Genomic DNA, 13,036 nt, shown 5'->3' with positions numbered 1-13,036 from the left:
TCTCTGCAAAGATCTGGATTGTTGTCCACATTTACAGTGAGGGGCAACAAGCCTGACTCTTAACTCTTGAATCCTACTTCTAGAGTTACTATGTTTTACCACAGTAATACCTGATGGTCTGAGGTGTCCCAACTGCACATCTGCGCCTGGGATTCATGGTCTTGATGAGTTAAATATCACGGAGCAGTGTCTAGTTCTTTGCTTTTTTGTCTTGGAGGGGGTCACTGTCAAATATAATCGAAATAACTTGAAGGAGAATAGTCATATTTTTGTACCCAGCTGGACAGCTATGTCTGAAGAAAGTCCTTTATCTGACATAAATCTAGCCATTGTTTGTAGGCTTTGTTTCTGGAAGTCAGTGAACAGATCCTTCAGTGTGTGTTTGACATGCACATATTCTCTCTGTGTACATATACACATTTCTGCCTTAAAGGCAGAATGTTGTTTACTCAGCTTTTCACACCTCTGTACACACTGCTCATTGGCTCTACCTGCCATGACAGTTCCAGCCTCTGCCTACAAAAGGTGCAGTGTGGTTAGGCAACTGTTCTTCATGTATGTAGGGTCCAGGTAGGAAAGCGCCTATTTTCCTGCAAGATACAAGAAGTATTCTGACAGGATGTGACCACAGCATTGTTTCCAGCAAGAAATCTCTATTAGAGGCATGACACAAGTAGATTTAGGTAGTACGCAGATCTATGGAAAATAATCCAGAAATTACAGACAGAATGTGAGTTGACAATGTTATGCTGTTGATGAGAATTAAAATGCCACAGGGGAAGGTAGAAGGAAAAAAACATCTGAAATACTGCTGCTGCTTTGCTCATAACTCAGCAGGAGCACTGTGCCTGTTTTTGATTGCTGCTTTTCAAGAAAGATGTGGGCCCAACAGAGAGGAGCACTCAGAAGTTCAGAAAACATCTGCAAAGAAAGGCTGACTCAACTGGAGTGAGTGAAATAGTGAACTGGCTAGTCATCTTCAAGGGCTGTTTCCTACATCTGCAGCAGATAGCAGAGGGAGGAGTGTGCTTGAACTGGAACAGGAGAGGTTCAGGCTACACACTCAGGCACAGCTTTGCAGTTGTGAGGTGCAAGAAGAACTGACTCATTGCCTGGGGAGTTTAGCTTTACTGTCCACCAAATGCCTTAGCTGGTTAGGTGAGCGTCTTTCAGGACTTGCGTGTGTGCCCCTAAGCAGGAGGTGAATTGGATGACCTCCTGAGATCCTTCTTACTCCTAGGACTTCACGCTCTGTAGATTTACCTGGATTCAGTTTTGAATTGAGAAAAAGATCCTTCTTCCTAAGTACTCAGCTCTAGCCTGAGCTGCTACTCCTAACCTGTGTTCGGGTAACTTTCTGGCAGGAAATAATAAACTTAATTGTATATGAGGAGAAACAGACATGACTTTTTACAGTTGCCTTGCCTATAAATAAACTGACATTATTTTAATAATGTAATTAGAATGGTATAAAGCCAAATGTAGTTGTTGCGTTTTCATAGGAAGAAAGGTTTATTATGATTTGTCTGAACTCATTATAGAGTTTAGACTTAAAAAAAAAAACCAAACGCTAGGCCCCTCTGAAATAAAAGGGTTGTGTACTACAGCAATTAAATCAGCGTCCAAATCACTTATGTTAAATTGGAATGTGGAAATAGCTTGGATGGAAGTTTGCTCAGATCTTGGTGATAATGCCGTTTCAAATACATGGGCATAAATTTATCCTGATATTCTGCAGTAAAACAATTACATTGTCTCATTTAATTTAATGAACCACAACGTCGTTACTTCTTGCAATTAAAAAGGTGTATGGGACAAGCAGCTGATCTCTCATGCACTCTGGCTGTACTTACAAGAGAAATTTCTTTGACAGGAAACGATGTCAGACTTTTCAAAGCAGTTGCCCAAGCCATTAAGTCTGACATTAGAGGCTTCAAGTGATTAATGACTTCAGTGGGTTAACCATAGATTCGTTTGATATCAAACAGTCAGTCGGTGAAAAACACTAACGGTGTGTCATTAATTTCTCTGCAGCTCGTTCTATTAAGAACTTGCACGGCCAACTGTTCTCAAATACCTGCAGTAAAGTAAGTCCAGTGCAGAACGTGTGGGGTTTTTTTAAACGGTAACGATCAGTTGCTATCGTGACCAGTTTGCTTTCTTCGAAGACCTCAGGCGAAGTTTTTTTGACAACATTTAACAGCAAAGCTCAAGCCCAGTCAATGAAACATCAGTATAAAAAACATAACACAATGTAGACCTTTTAAGGAAATATGGGAGACCTTCATCTGGTGGTGGAACACGAGAACGTTGAGATTTGGACAAAACAGATATCGCAACTGGGCAAATACAAAAGAAGTTGTATGTAGTATTGCTAGTGCAGCCATGCGCAAGGAAGTACCTGGTTCCTACTTTCCTTGGTTCCAGTACAAGACTGCATGTTTCACTGTAGCATTTCCTTAGCCCTGTGCTAGATGGTGGGGCTTCACCGCAGGTGTCTCAGCAGTCAAGAGTGGGGTGTGTGGGTTTGCTAGCTTATTTTGCTTAGAAGTTTGTCCAAAATGAGCAATGTCGCATTTTTCTGTAGGATCTTCAAAGGAATGAGAGTAAGTATTTCATGAGAAATAACATAACAGGAAAGTTAAAAGTAGGTGTTTAAAAAGGAGAACAGTTTGAGTGTTGCTCTTCCTCTGTGAGTAATTGTCCGTGGAACATAACCACACGGGAGCAATTTTTCTACTGTCTTGTGATGCTACTTGAGGGGAAAAAAAAAACCCTGCACACTCCAATGACAACCAAAGATATTTTTGGCTGGCTAGGCACAGATTTAATTCATGTGATTTGCTTGAATGGTATAATTATGATATTAATTTTCATCATGTTGCCTAAATACAAATGCAAGTGCCAGAAACAGAAGACTGACTTGGCAGCCAATGAAATACAGTTAACGCACAGGAAATATTTCAGACTAAAGTAATTTACAGATTATGAGAATGAGGGGGAGTAAAGCACCAAGAGAAAAGGAAAATATAATCTATGAAGAGGATAGGAAATCAAATTAAATACAAATTTCCCTTCTATTACATTTTATCAGCTATGCTCACTTTGCACCCAAGAAAATCTCCTATTACATTAGCCCTGACTCCCTTAATAACAGGGAATTCAAATATTTCTGACCATTCTCTGGCATAATGTCCAAATAATTCTTCAGTTGCTAAAAAACCCTGCTGTTGTAGCTAAGTGACAGCTGAAGACATCTGAAGGCTCAGAACTGTCTTAAGACCAGTGAACTAGTGACAAGAAGGTAGTCACACAGAGGTTCGATAGAAATGTGTATGGTTGGAATAAAGGGGGAAAATACCCAAGAGCTGATAGAGCTTCTAAAAGTAACGAGATCTTAGTCGTAATTTTTCAGACGTCCAAGGACACAAAAGATTGGAGAATTAGCATTTGTGGGATTGAGGAAGCTTCTGAAAATGTCATTCTTAGTCTTAAATGAATGAGGCAGTGAAATATTCATAAAATCTATTTTTTTCCTTAGCTTTCCACTTTATCAATGGCTATCAAATCTGTATATATATTATTTCTAGATGCACGTAATTGTAGCGTGTACAAACATAACTGAGCATATGAAAACATATTGTTCCTGTGGGAATTCTTACCTAAAGATGCAAACACATCCATCTTCACTGATTTTTAACTGTTAAGAAAATCTAGCTAACATCTGAAGGTTATGCAGCAATAATGTCACGAGACACAACTGGATGGCTTGCAGAGCAACTGGGACAAAACATGCTGCTCATGAAAACCAAGTGACAAAATTTAAGGAAGACATAGCAAATTAAACACTAGTCTGATAAGGAGATAACACAGGAGACAATAAAATAGTGAGTCACAGATATGATAGTTACTTATGCTTGGGTTAATTCCTATCATATTAGAAAATTGAGTTAAGTGAATAGGTTAATATATGGTTTTGCAGTGCTTGACTGCTCCTAAGTTGGCAGTCAGGAGAAAGAAAACCTTAGCAGATACATTGAGAATCAAGTTAAACTCTGTAAGCTCCTCAGTTTGTTTGTTTGTTTGTTTGTTTTTCCCCCACACTGTAAGCTAAGTTTCAGTTCCTCATGAAATTAGGTAATATGCTTGGTAGAATTTGGTCTACAAGATTTTTGTTTCATTAGGGGGGTTGATGGGTAGTCAGTTCAGAAATGTCTTGCTGAGTTTTTCTGGGTTTAAGGTACTCTTCCTATGGTTTTATAATATTTTAGAGCTACTATGAATCATTTGAGTTGTGAGTAATTAACCCCTCTGGAAATCTGACTCCTAAGGATGTCTCATGTTGAATAATCATAAAATGAGTCACTGAAAATAGACATATTGGGAATATTTGAGTTGATCACCTGAAAATTTGGAGTCACTGTTTGAGCTAAGGACTCAAAACCCAAGTGTATCTGCTCCTGTGATCTCTGTCATGCAGGAAAATAAACACTATTTGAATTAATCTAGATGGCACTCGAGGCGGAATAGCAAAGGTTATAGTTAAATCCTAGGACTGAAATTTTGCCAAACTGTAGCCCTTATCCATGCTCCAAACTTGGCAATCATAAAGCCTCTTACCCCAAAGACTAGAACATTCTTTGTTACATCAGTTCTGTGCTGAAGTGTTGCTTGCAGATGTACTTAGCTGTGCATATGCATCCATCTCCTTTTCAGCCACCAACAACTAACTTATCTTTGTAAAGCTACAAACATATACAAACAAAACTCCCAACTTTCCATCTGAGGAATTATCTGCTTATTCAGCGCTTAGAGATTTTGAAAATCTGCAGAAGAAAAAAATGCAGACTTTGCAAGATGTTTGACATTTATAATTATTGTAACTGCAAAACACAGCACATTATTTGTTCCAATAATAGGTCTCAGCAGCAATAAAACGTATGCCTCTCCTCCAGGTTTCAGCTGTGGGAAGTATTTTGACAGTTGGATCCACAGTATGTAACTACATGTGGGCAGAGTTGTGTTTTCTTTTTGCTGCTGAAGAGAGGCTTTCAGGTTTGCCACAAATCTCGGGTGTATGAGCGCATTTCCCTACTAAAATTCCTTTCTTAAGCTCTCCTTCCCTTCAGAGGCGGAGGTGGTTGATATCCAGATTTGTACTCAGTAGTATCACCCTCTGGAATTGCTTCCTCCGCTATTAGTGTGACACCTCGATGTCAAATACGGCTTGCTGTCGCAAAGCTGTGGCAGCTGGGATGGTAAGATAGAACTCCCCTCTAAGCCTCGAGCCTGTGCACGGCCTGCACACCCGTTCAATCGCTCAGGCCCCTTTGGAGCTAGCAGCTTAGGCCTTGAGCTTGTCTCAGGCCTTCCCAAGGACCAGTTTCATCCATTTCTGGCATTGGCCGCTATAAATCGTGACCGTGGGAAGGGGGAGAGCACCCCAGCAACTGATAAGATTGTAATAAAATCTCTTTGACATACCTTTCCTCTCTTCCTTGGGAATAGAAAGTAGGCGATGATTTTGCTCACATCCAGCACAGACACCATCAAAATCACCCCTACATAACCACTATAGGAGTTGTGAGAGCTCCTGTTTACACTCATGACCTAGAAAGAGAAATCAAATCTAAACCCAGTTCAAGCTTGGAAGAAGTCTGAGGCAAGCAGCCAGAGAGTTCAGTATCAGCTTAGAAAAATCCACCATGGAAGTTTCTTTGTTTTGATCCTTTGTTTACTTGGAGTCACAGGCTCTTTCATTTTAATACTCTTCAGAGTACAGGCATCTACTCTTTAAGGATTTATAGGTAATGTTTTAATTCCTGTTTCCTTCTCTGTAAAGGCACAAATCTAGAAAGTGAGATCCATCTTCTTTCTTTCTCTCAGTTTGTGGTTACAGTAACTGTACACAGTAACTTTCACTGCAATTTAGAGCTTCCTGGTGTCCTGACATCAAAAAGCTTGGTGCCTTCATGCAGTTTGGTTAAGTGGCCTACATTTCAAAGCTTTTCCAAACACTGCTGGGTTGGAAATCTCATAAACACAGGCTTCCCGTGGTGGTTGAGCAATTGCGTCTGCCCAGCTGCAACTGATGGACCTGGAGAAGAGGGAAAATGGAACTTCAGTTACTTAATTTTGTCAGTCAACTTTATCTTTCTGTTGTATTTTTCTAAGCTATTTGTGATGGGCACTAATACACAGGCCTTTTTGGCTAGTCACTTCCCTTCCTTTTCGTACCTTAGGCTGACATAGGAGCCAGAGGAAAGAGCTCCTCTGTATTCATTTGTGGAACAGACTTTATGTGGCACTTCATAATATATTTTTTTCAAACACTTTTCACAAATACCAGGTCTGTTTGAATCTTCAAGTCCACAAAAGACATTGTACTGTGCAAGTAAGAACTTAGTTTATTTTAATAATTGGTTTTCGAACGACCAATGTGTGATTGAATGTGTTATCTGAATTGTTCGGTATTCGGACATTTTTTATATGCCTGTCTACATTTTGGTCCTTCACATTCAGCAGAGATCATGTTAATGATGGTGCAACTGCACTTGTCATCTTGGTGTAAGGGGACACATGAGCAAATGACTGCTTGATTGCATGTCAAAGATTTTGTTCTTTGCTTCGTTTCTGATGTATGGGCAATTGTCTGTTACCCTCTCTGATTCTTTGTGCAATAATGTTATAATACAAGTTAAACTGTTTGATCTTGCATTTCCCACAAAGTGAATAGGTAGGTTCAAAACCACATTGTGTCTGGGGAAAAAAAAATAAAAATGCTTTGTTGATATTTCTGTTCCCAGCCAGCTTACGTTATCTTTTAGACTCCACACGACCATCTGGTTGAATTAATGACTTGTGAAACTTGCTTTCTAGATGACAGACATTGCAGTGTGACATTTTGTAAGACGAGGTAACCCATCTCCTTTGTTTCTTCTCAAGAGAGGAAACTGTTATTACCTTGACTTTCAAATGTTCTGCAGAACTAACCTCAAAACAAAGTGAAAGTGTGGCCCTTCAAATGTTTTTAGAGGAAATCACATTTCAGTAAGCCTCTTGAGAAAAAGAAATACGGTGAAGCTCCGGAACTGAAGATGTCTGTGTGGCCAAAGTCCATGTAACCTGGGTAGCGCTGGCAGGATCACATTATTAACTGACAACCGTGAAAGAACTGCTGCGATCTGGGATGCAAAGTACAACTGAAGTTCAGCAGAGGAATGTGCAGGTTGCACTAGCAATGGTTCCCAAGTCCTTGATCACTTGAGCTTTTAAGGGATATGTTGACACCCTCTTTGGGCAACACTGCAGATTTCTGTATGAGGCTGACTTCCCTCAGACACCTTATTAAGTCACAGGATACTTCTGTCCCGCTTCACTGGCACTTTGTACTGTCACCCAGCACAGAGAATAAGACCTTAATTTTTTTCTAGCTTCATCTCTGTCCATTGGTGGACAATCTTTGTGCCAAGCTTTGCTCTTATCTTCATTATATTTGTGAAGAAACAAATTTTCATTGTTTTTTGTCCATTAACCAAACTACAAATTGTCTCTCTGGGTCCCAATGAAGTGATGCTGCATAACTTTAGAGGCCTTAAAAAAATATCCATAATAATCTTGAAGCACATAACCAATATTAGCTGTTGGCGCACCCAAGAGTTTGAATTTCAATTTTGAATTTTTCTGTAATTTGTGTCTTACAACACTGCACTAGGCTTGAGGAAGCCTCTGTTATAAATCGAGCTCAGGCATCAGTCAAATCTTTTCAGGTCTCTGTGTCTATTTCCCCTGTTAAATGGGGTTAAGGGTAGCGATAACATTCTCTGGGGAAAAAACCCACTTCAGAGACTTAGTTAAGAGGGATTCCGGTTCCTGTATATAAATGTTACTGTATGCATAGCATTACTGTACACAGGAATGTTTCAATTAATACACTTGGAAAAACTGTTCTGAGGCCAGCATGTAAAATTTGCCCTAAATAAATGGGCTAATGGAAGACTCAACTAATAGAAATTTGATGCACAACCCTAACTCTGCACAGAACTCAATTTCTGCACAGTTTCTGCACCTGAAGTCATACCCAGCCAGGCTGCTTCGTTTCCCGTCAATAAAGCCTTGCCTTTTGCTCTGTTTTAAGTCAGTTTTCCATTTCTTTTGTGCATGCTGGATCTGGTTTTACCCACGATCCTGCAGCCATCAGAGCAACAGGTCATGCTCAGGGTCCAAGTGCTTGCTGGAGGAGGCCACGGACAGCGAGAGTGTCTGTGAGGCTTCCTCTTAGATGTTCCTGTCTGGGCTTTGAGGGTTGGTGCCAGCCTTGCTGAAACTTCTCTTGAAACACATTTCTGCGTCACCAGTTTTCTCGTTAGAGGTGGACAACTGAACATATCGCATAAACTAGACCTACTGTTACTTCTCAGCTAGTCTCAGAAGTAGAGGAGGACTTCCGATGCCTTACACAAATTCATGTTTCTCCCTAATGATAGCAAAGGATCATTTGTTGTTATGGGAAGAAAAGATACAGCAACAATGTCAACAAGCTTTTTTCGTCTCTGCTTTTCTTCCGCACACTTCATCGTCGTCTAGACGGATTACTTCTTGTGAGACCAAATTTATTATGTCCCTCTCTATGTCAGACGTGACCTTCTCATGAACAGGCATCCTTAAACAATGCTAAATTATGAATGATGGCTTCCTGACAGCAACAGCTCAGATCGAAATTTCAGCAAATGTTGGACATGAGGTCAAAATCTGTCTGAGTCCCCAAGGAAAAGGAACTCTGCTAACAAGTGAAGTGCCTGCTTGCTTAAGAGATTTGCTTGAAGTCTGTGTGCATGTGTACACGCGTGTTCCATTGTTACTTTTATATACAGTTTATTTCCATTGTAAATGGTGTATAGTAAAACAGGACTCCTCCAGCCGCAGTACTTTTGGTGTTGCAGTTCTAATATGTAAATGATACTAGAAGTCCCTTACTGTTCTGAGTAATGCTTCTCTTTGTGGGTAAACCCCTTAACTTCAGCACAGCTTGCTCCTGTTAGTAAGGGCAACTCATATTGCTGCACAGACGTTCAAGTTCACTGCTGCTTGTTCACAGGTGGTTTTCCCTGTGGGAGAATTCAGAGGCTGACGAGTCCACCTATGTCCAGTAATGTATGTTCATGTGTGCATTGTAAATTTTTTTTCTCTACAGCCTTACAGCTATTCTTCGTAATTGATTTCTCAGTTTGGAGGAAGGATGCTTTATAATCAGAGCTTCTTCTAGGCTCTGATGCTTTCCAGTAATAAATGTTGCAGTGGTCTGGGCTGGAAACTGATTTCTTTCCCTTTGTGAGCAACAGACCAGACCTACAGGACCCAGTTGTGCTGAAGGTCAAACCTTCTAAGGACTGTAATAAACTTACTGTGTTTTATGGATGCATCTGCTTCTACTGGATAAAACTATGCCAGCTGTCTGAGTATCTGTATTACGGGTATGAGAGGAAGATTTGGACGTGCACCATGAATAGATATGTATTGACTTTGAAAGGGAGCTTCTTATAGTGCACGTGGCAGGAATTTCACGTAGAATTTCACTGTACTTCCTTATCTTCACCTTAATGGTACTCCTGTCCATCTGAGGCTTTCATAGGCACTTTTACATATATATTAAAACATGCTGAAGATGTATCCTGAAGCCACAGTGCTGTAGAACAGAAATCTGATCTTTATGGCTTTCCTAGAGATACTGTAATGAGGTATAGCAGTGAAGGCAAAGTTGTCAAAAATTGCCTGTGCTCCTCTGTTTCATGAGAAAAACTTCTTTCCATGCAAAACCTAAAAGCAAAGTGCCTGTGGCTAATGGCTTGATACATTCCATGTTACTTACTCCTGCACATTTTCACTCGTTCTTGTACCACCTTGTTACCAGCTAACATCACTGGTCACGTAAAAGGATGTTTTGAAAGTCCTTTCAACACTGCTTGTAAAAGAGGTTCCCTGTTTTAGTGAATGAACTCTGTCTTTCATCAGTAAGATCCTTTTTTTCCCGTTTTGTGCTTCTTCCTTCTGTGTTCTGACTCCTCTCTGCAGCTGGAAGGATGACTGTAGATGTTGTCACAGTAATGATACTATTACAGTGTGACAGCCAAGGGAAAAAACTGTGACAAAATCTGTAATTTTTTTTTTGAAGGCTAACTGATACAGCCAGGTAAAAATAGATTAGCTTTTGGACAGCATGCCTTTACAGGAATATTAATTTGATATTATAGTTATAATTCTCCCCCTCCAATAGGATTATATAAAAGTGTCTGTCATATCAGGGGCTTAAAATGCTTTATCAGTGGGAATACACATTTGTTGGTGGTTTTAACTGGGCTGCAGAGTAAATCCTGATAGGGAGAAGCATTATGGGAATTTGCCAACAGGTCTTTGTATGGGCAACCGTGCATCCATTCATAAAGGCATTCACACTGTTTGTGTTATTCTTAGGGAGTGAGATTCAGACGCCAGTGTTTCAAACTGTATCAATAGGAGGAATGCAGAGAAATCAGCCTGTTCAAAGACAACACCACACAAAAGCTGACCTACAATAATATCTCAGGCAGTCGATGATTTCTGAACATTTTGCTGTTGTACATTTGGTCAAAACACATACCAAAGGAGCATTGAGTATTTATAGTAGAGGGGAATAAGGGTTGTCTTTTGACACTAAACACCAATTGGGGTTTTTTTAGCTCCCTTCTGCCTTAGAAAACAAATCCAACCTTCACATAGACTCTACTAATGGAGCATGAAATACCTGCAGAATGGAAGGCACAGTGTAAAGGAAGGTGGGAACTGAGTGCATTCAGAAGATAACAGATTTACCTTGTAGGTATAGGGCATGATAACATTTTCATCAATGGAAATGATGCTGTAGCCTGAAAGCTGACTCTAATGGAACTCCTCTGCTAAATTCTCCATGCTGGAAAGTGAGCGGGATGCTGAAGTGGAGGGGAAAGTCCCTTTATTTTGGAAGTGAGAGGGCTTGAAAGGGAGCAAAACAAGGTGCTGAAGGATGTGTGTGGGAGTACAGGATTCTCGAAACTAAAGCAGGCAAAACCTGGATTTTTGAAAGGATGCAGTTCAGGTCTTTGTGTGTGTTCTGTGTTGGGGGTAAGGGAAAGAGGAGGTCCTACTTTTTACCTCTTGGAAAAGGTCTACGCCCCGCTCTCCCGAGCAGGGCTTTCTCAGCCACTGAGGCAGCATGCAGCAGCTGAGCTGAGCACCCGCAGAGGGGAATGCCTGGCTTAGGGATCACAGCATCACAGAATGGCAAGGGGTTGGAAGGGACCTCTGGAGATCACCTAGGCCAACGCCCCTGCTAAAGCAGGTTCTCCTACAGCAGGTTGCACAGGATCATGTCCAGGCGGGTTTTGAAGATCTCCAGGGAAGGAGACTCCACAACCTCCCTGGGCAGCCCGTTCCAGTGCTCTGTTACCCTTAATGTAAAGAAGTTCCTCCTCATGTTGAGGCGGAACTTCCTGTGCTCCAGTTTGTGCCCATTGCCCCTTGTCCTGTCACTGGGCACCACTGAAAGGAGCCTGGCTCCATCCTCTTGACACCCACTCAATTGGAACCGAAGTAATGGAGGTGAGGTTAAAACTCACTACTCAATTCTCACTAAAATGGAGCACAACAGAGAAGAATCATGCCTGAATTTCAATTTTCTGCTTTGATTAAAAGACATGGATTGTTGACCACCACATCTCCACATATTCTCAATGGTTGCAAACTGTCACTGAAGCACTTAAGACTATTTGCTTGTAAGCAAGATTAACGTTTGGCAGTTTATTCTTACCTTGCGTTTAGTCTCCTCCTGAAGCTGTTATCCTCAGTGGAAAATATTGATGTGCTTCTCCTCAGGGCTCGCTGATGGAGGGAAAGGACAGAGACTGATAATGCTGCCTAGAAACAGATTTGACTGTAAAATAAAAGACCTGGGTTTGAGCTTGTCCTGGTGTACTGGATTTGTACCTCTACGAGAGCAGAACAAGGCCGGGCATTTTCAGTTCCCCATGACAAATCAGTAGCAACAGAACAAGCTCTGCCTTGATCCACGCGGCTCCTTGCAGGTGGCAGGCAGGACATGGTGATGGAGTCACTGCCATGGCACTAGGCCGACCATGGACTGTTATAAATTCAGTGAACAGCCTGGGGGCTTCATGCTGAAATATATTCAGAAAAAGAAGAGGAAGGGCTTAGGAATATCTCACAGGTTCACAAAGAAAAGACAACCCAAAATCTTGTGTCTCATTGTGCAAGAATAAAAGCCCTTTATTAAAGAAATAATCCCTCCCTAAATTACTTTGGGAAGGATTACGCTACTGAAGAAATGAAAAAATAATTGTATCAGTTTTATTTTGACTGACTTCATTGCAAGCAGTTTGGGCAGTGAAAGAATAACAGTCATTCCTACTTTCTCTTGTTCTTTTCCACTTTCTGGTTTCCCAAGCAACACCGAGCCTCTGGTTTGTCTCTCTTCTCAGCTACAGGTGAGAAAGAGGCAGAGTTTAATTTGGGATATGGTTTTGCGTATTTCATTTTTTTTTAAACTTCTTATGAGTCTAGCTAACTATGTTTTGAATTAGGCTCCAGAGGTTGAATGGTTCTTTTTGTTTTTAATAGAGATGACTGAATAGGATTTGGTTTATTTTACTGTTGGTAAATAGCTTCCTCACCAAAATGAAAATATTTGTCCTGCCCACAATATTTTTTTTTTTTGTCAGAGGTTGACTAAAATGCCTTGGTCATTTTTTTTTCTCATTTTGTCCAGAGAAAACAGCTTTAATGCTCTAGACAGCTCTAGTAAATCAGATATGAATGAAAACAGTATTTCTTACATAACTATAAGTTTCTGGCATTTTTGTGTTCATTAGACATAATCATGTTAACATCCTTTTTGACCATGTGTATTTCTACACAGTAACACACTATGAAAGAAAGAACATTTTTCCTCCTCTCCAGCACTGAAAGTGCATTGAGATTTCCAAGTTTGTCTTTTACTGAGAGCTAA

The sequence above is a fragment of the Leptosomus discolor genome, chromosome 1, assembly GCF_034619465.1.
Source record: "Leptosomus discolor isolate bLepDis1 chromosome 1, bLepDis1.hap2, whole genome shotgun sequence".
Lineage (NCBI taxonomy): Eukaryota > Metazoa > Chordata > Aves > Leptosomiformes > Leptosomidae > Leptosomus > Leptosomus discolor.
Note: the sequence above shows the minus strand (reverse complement) of the source record.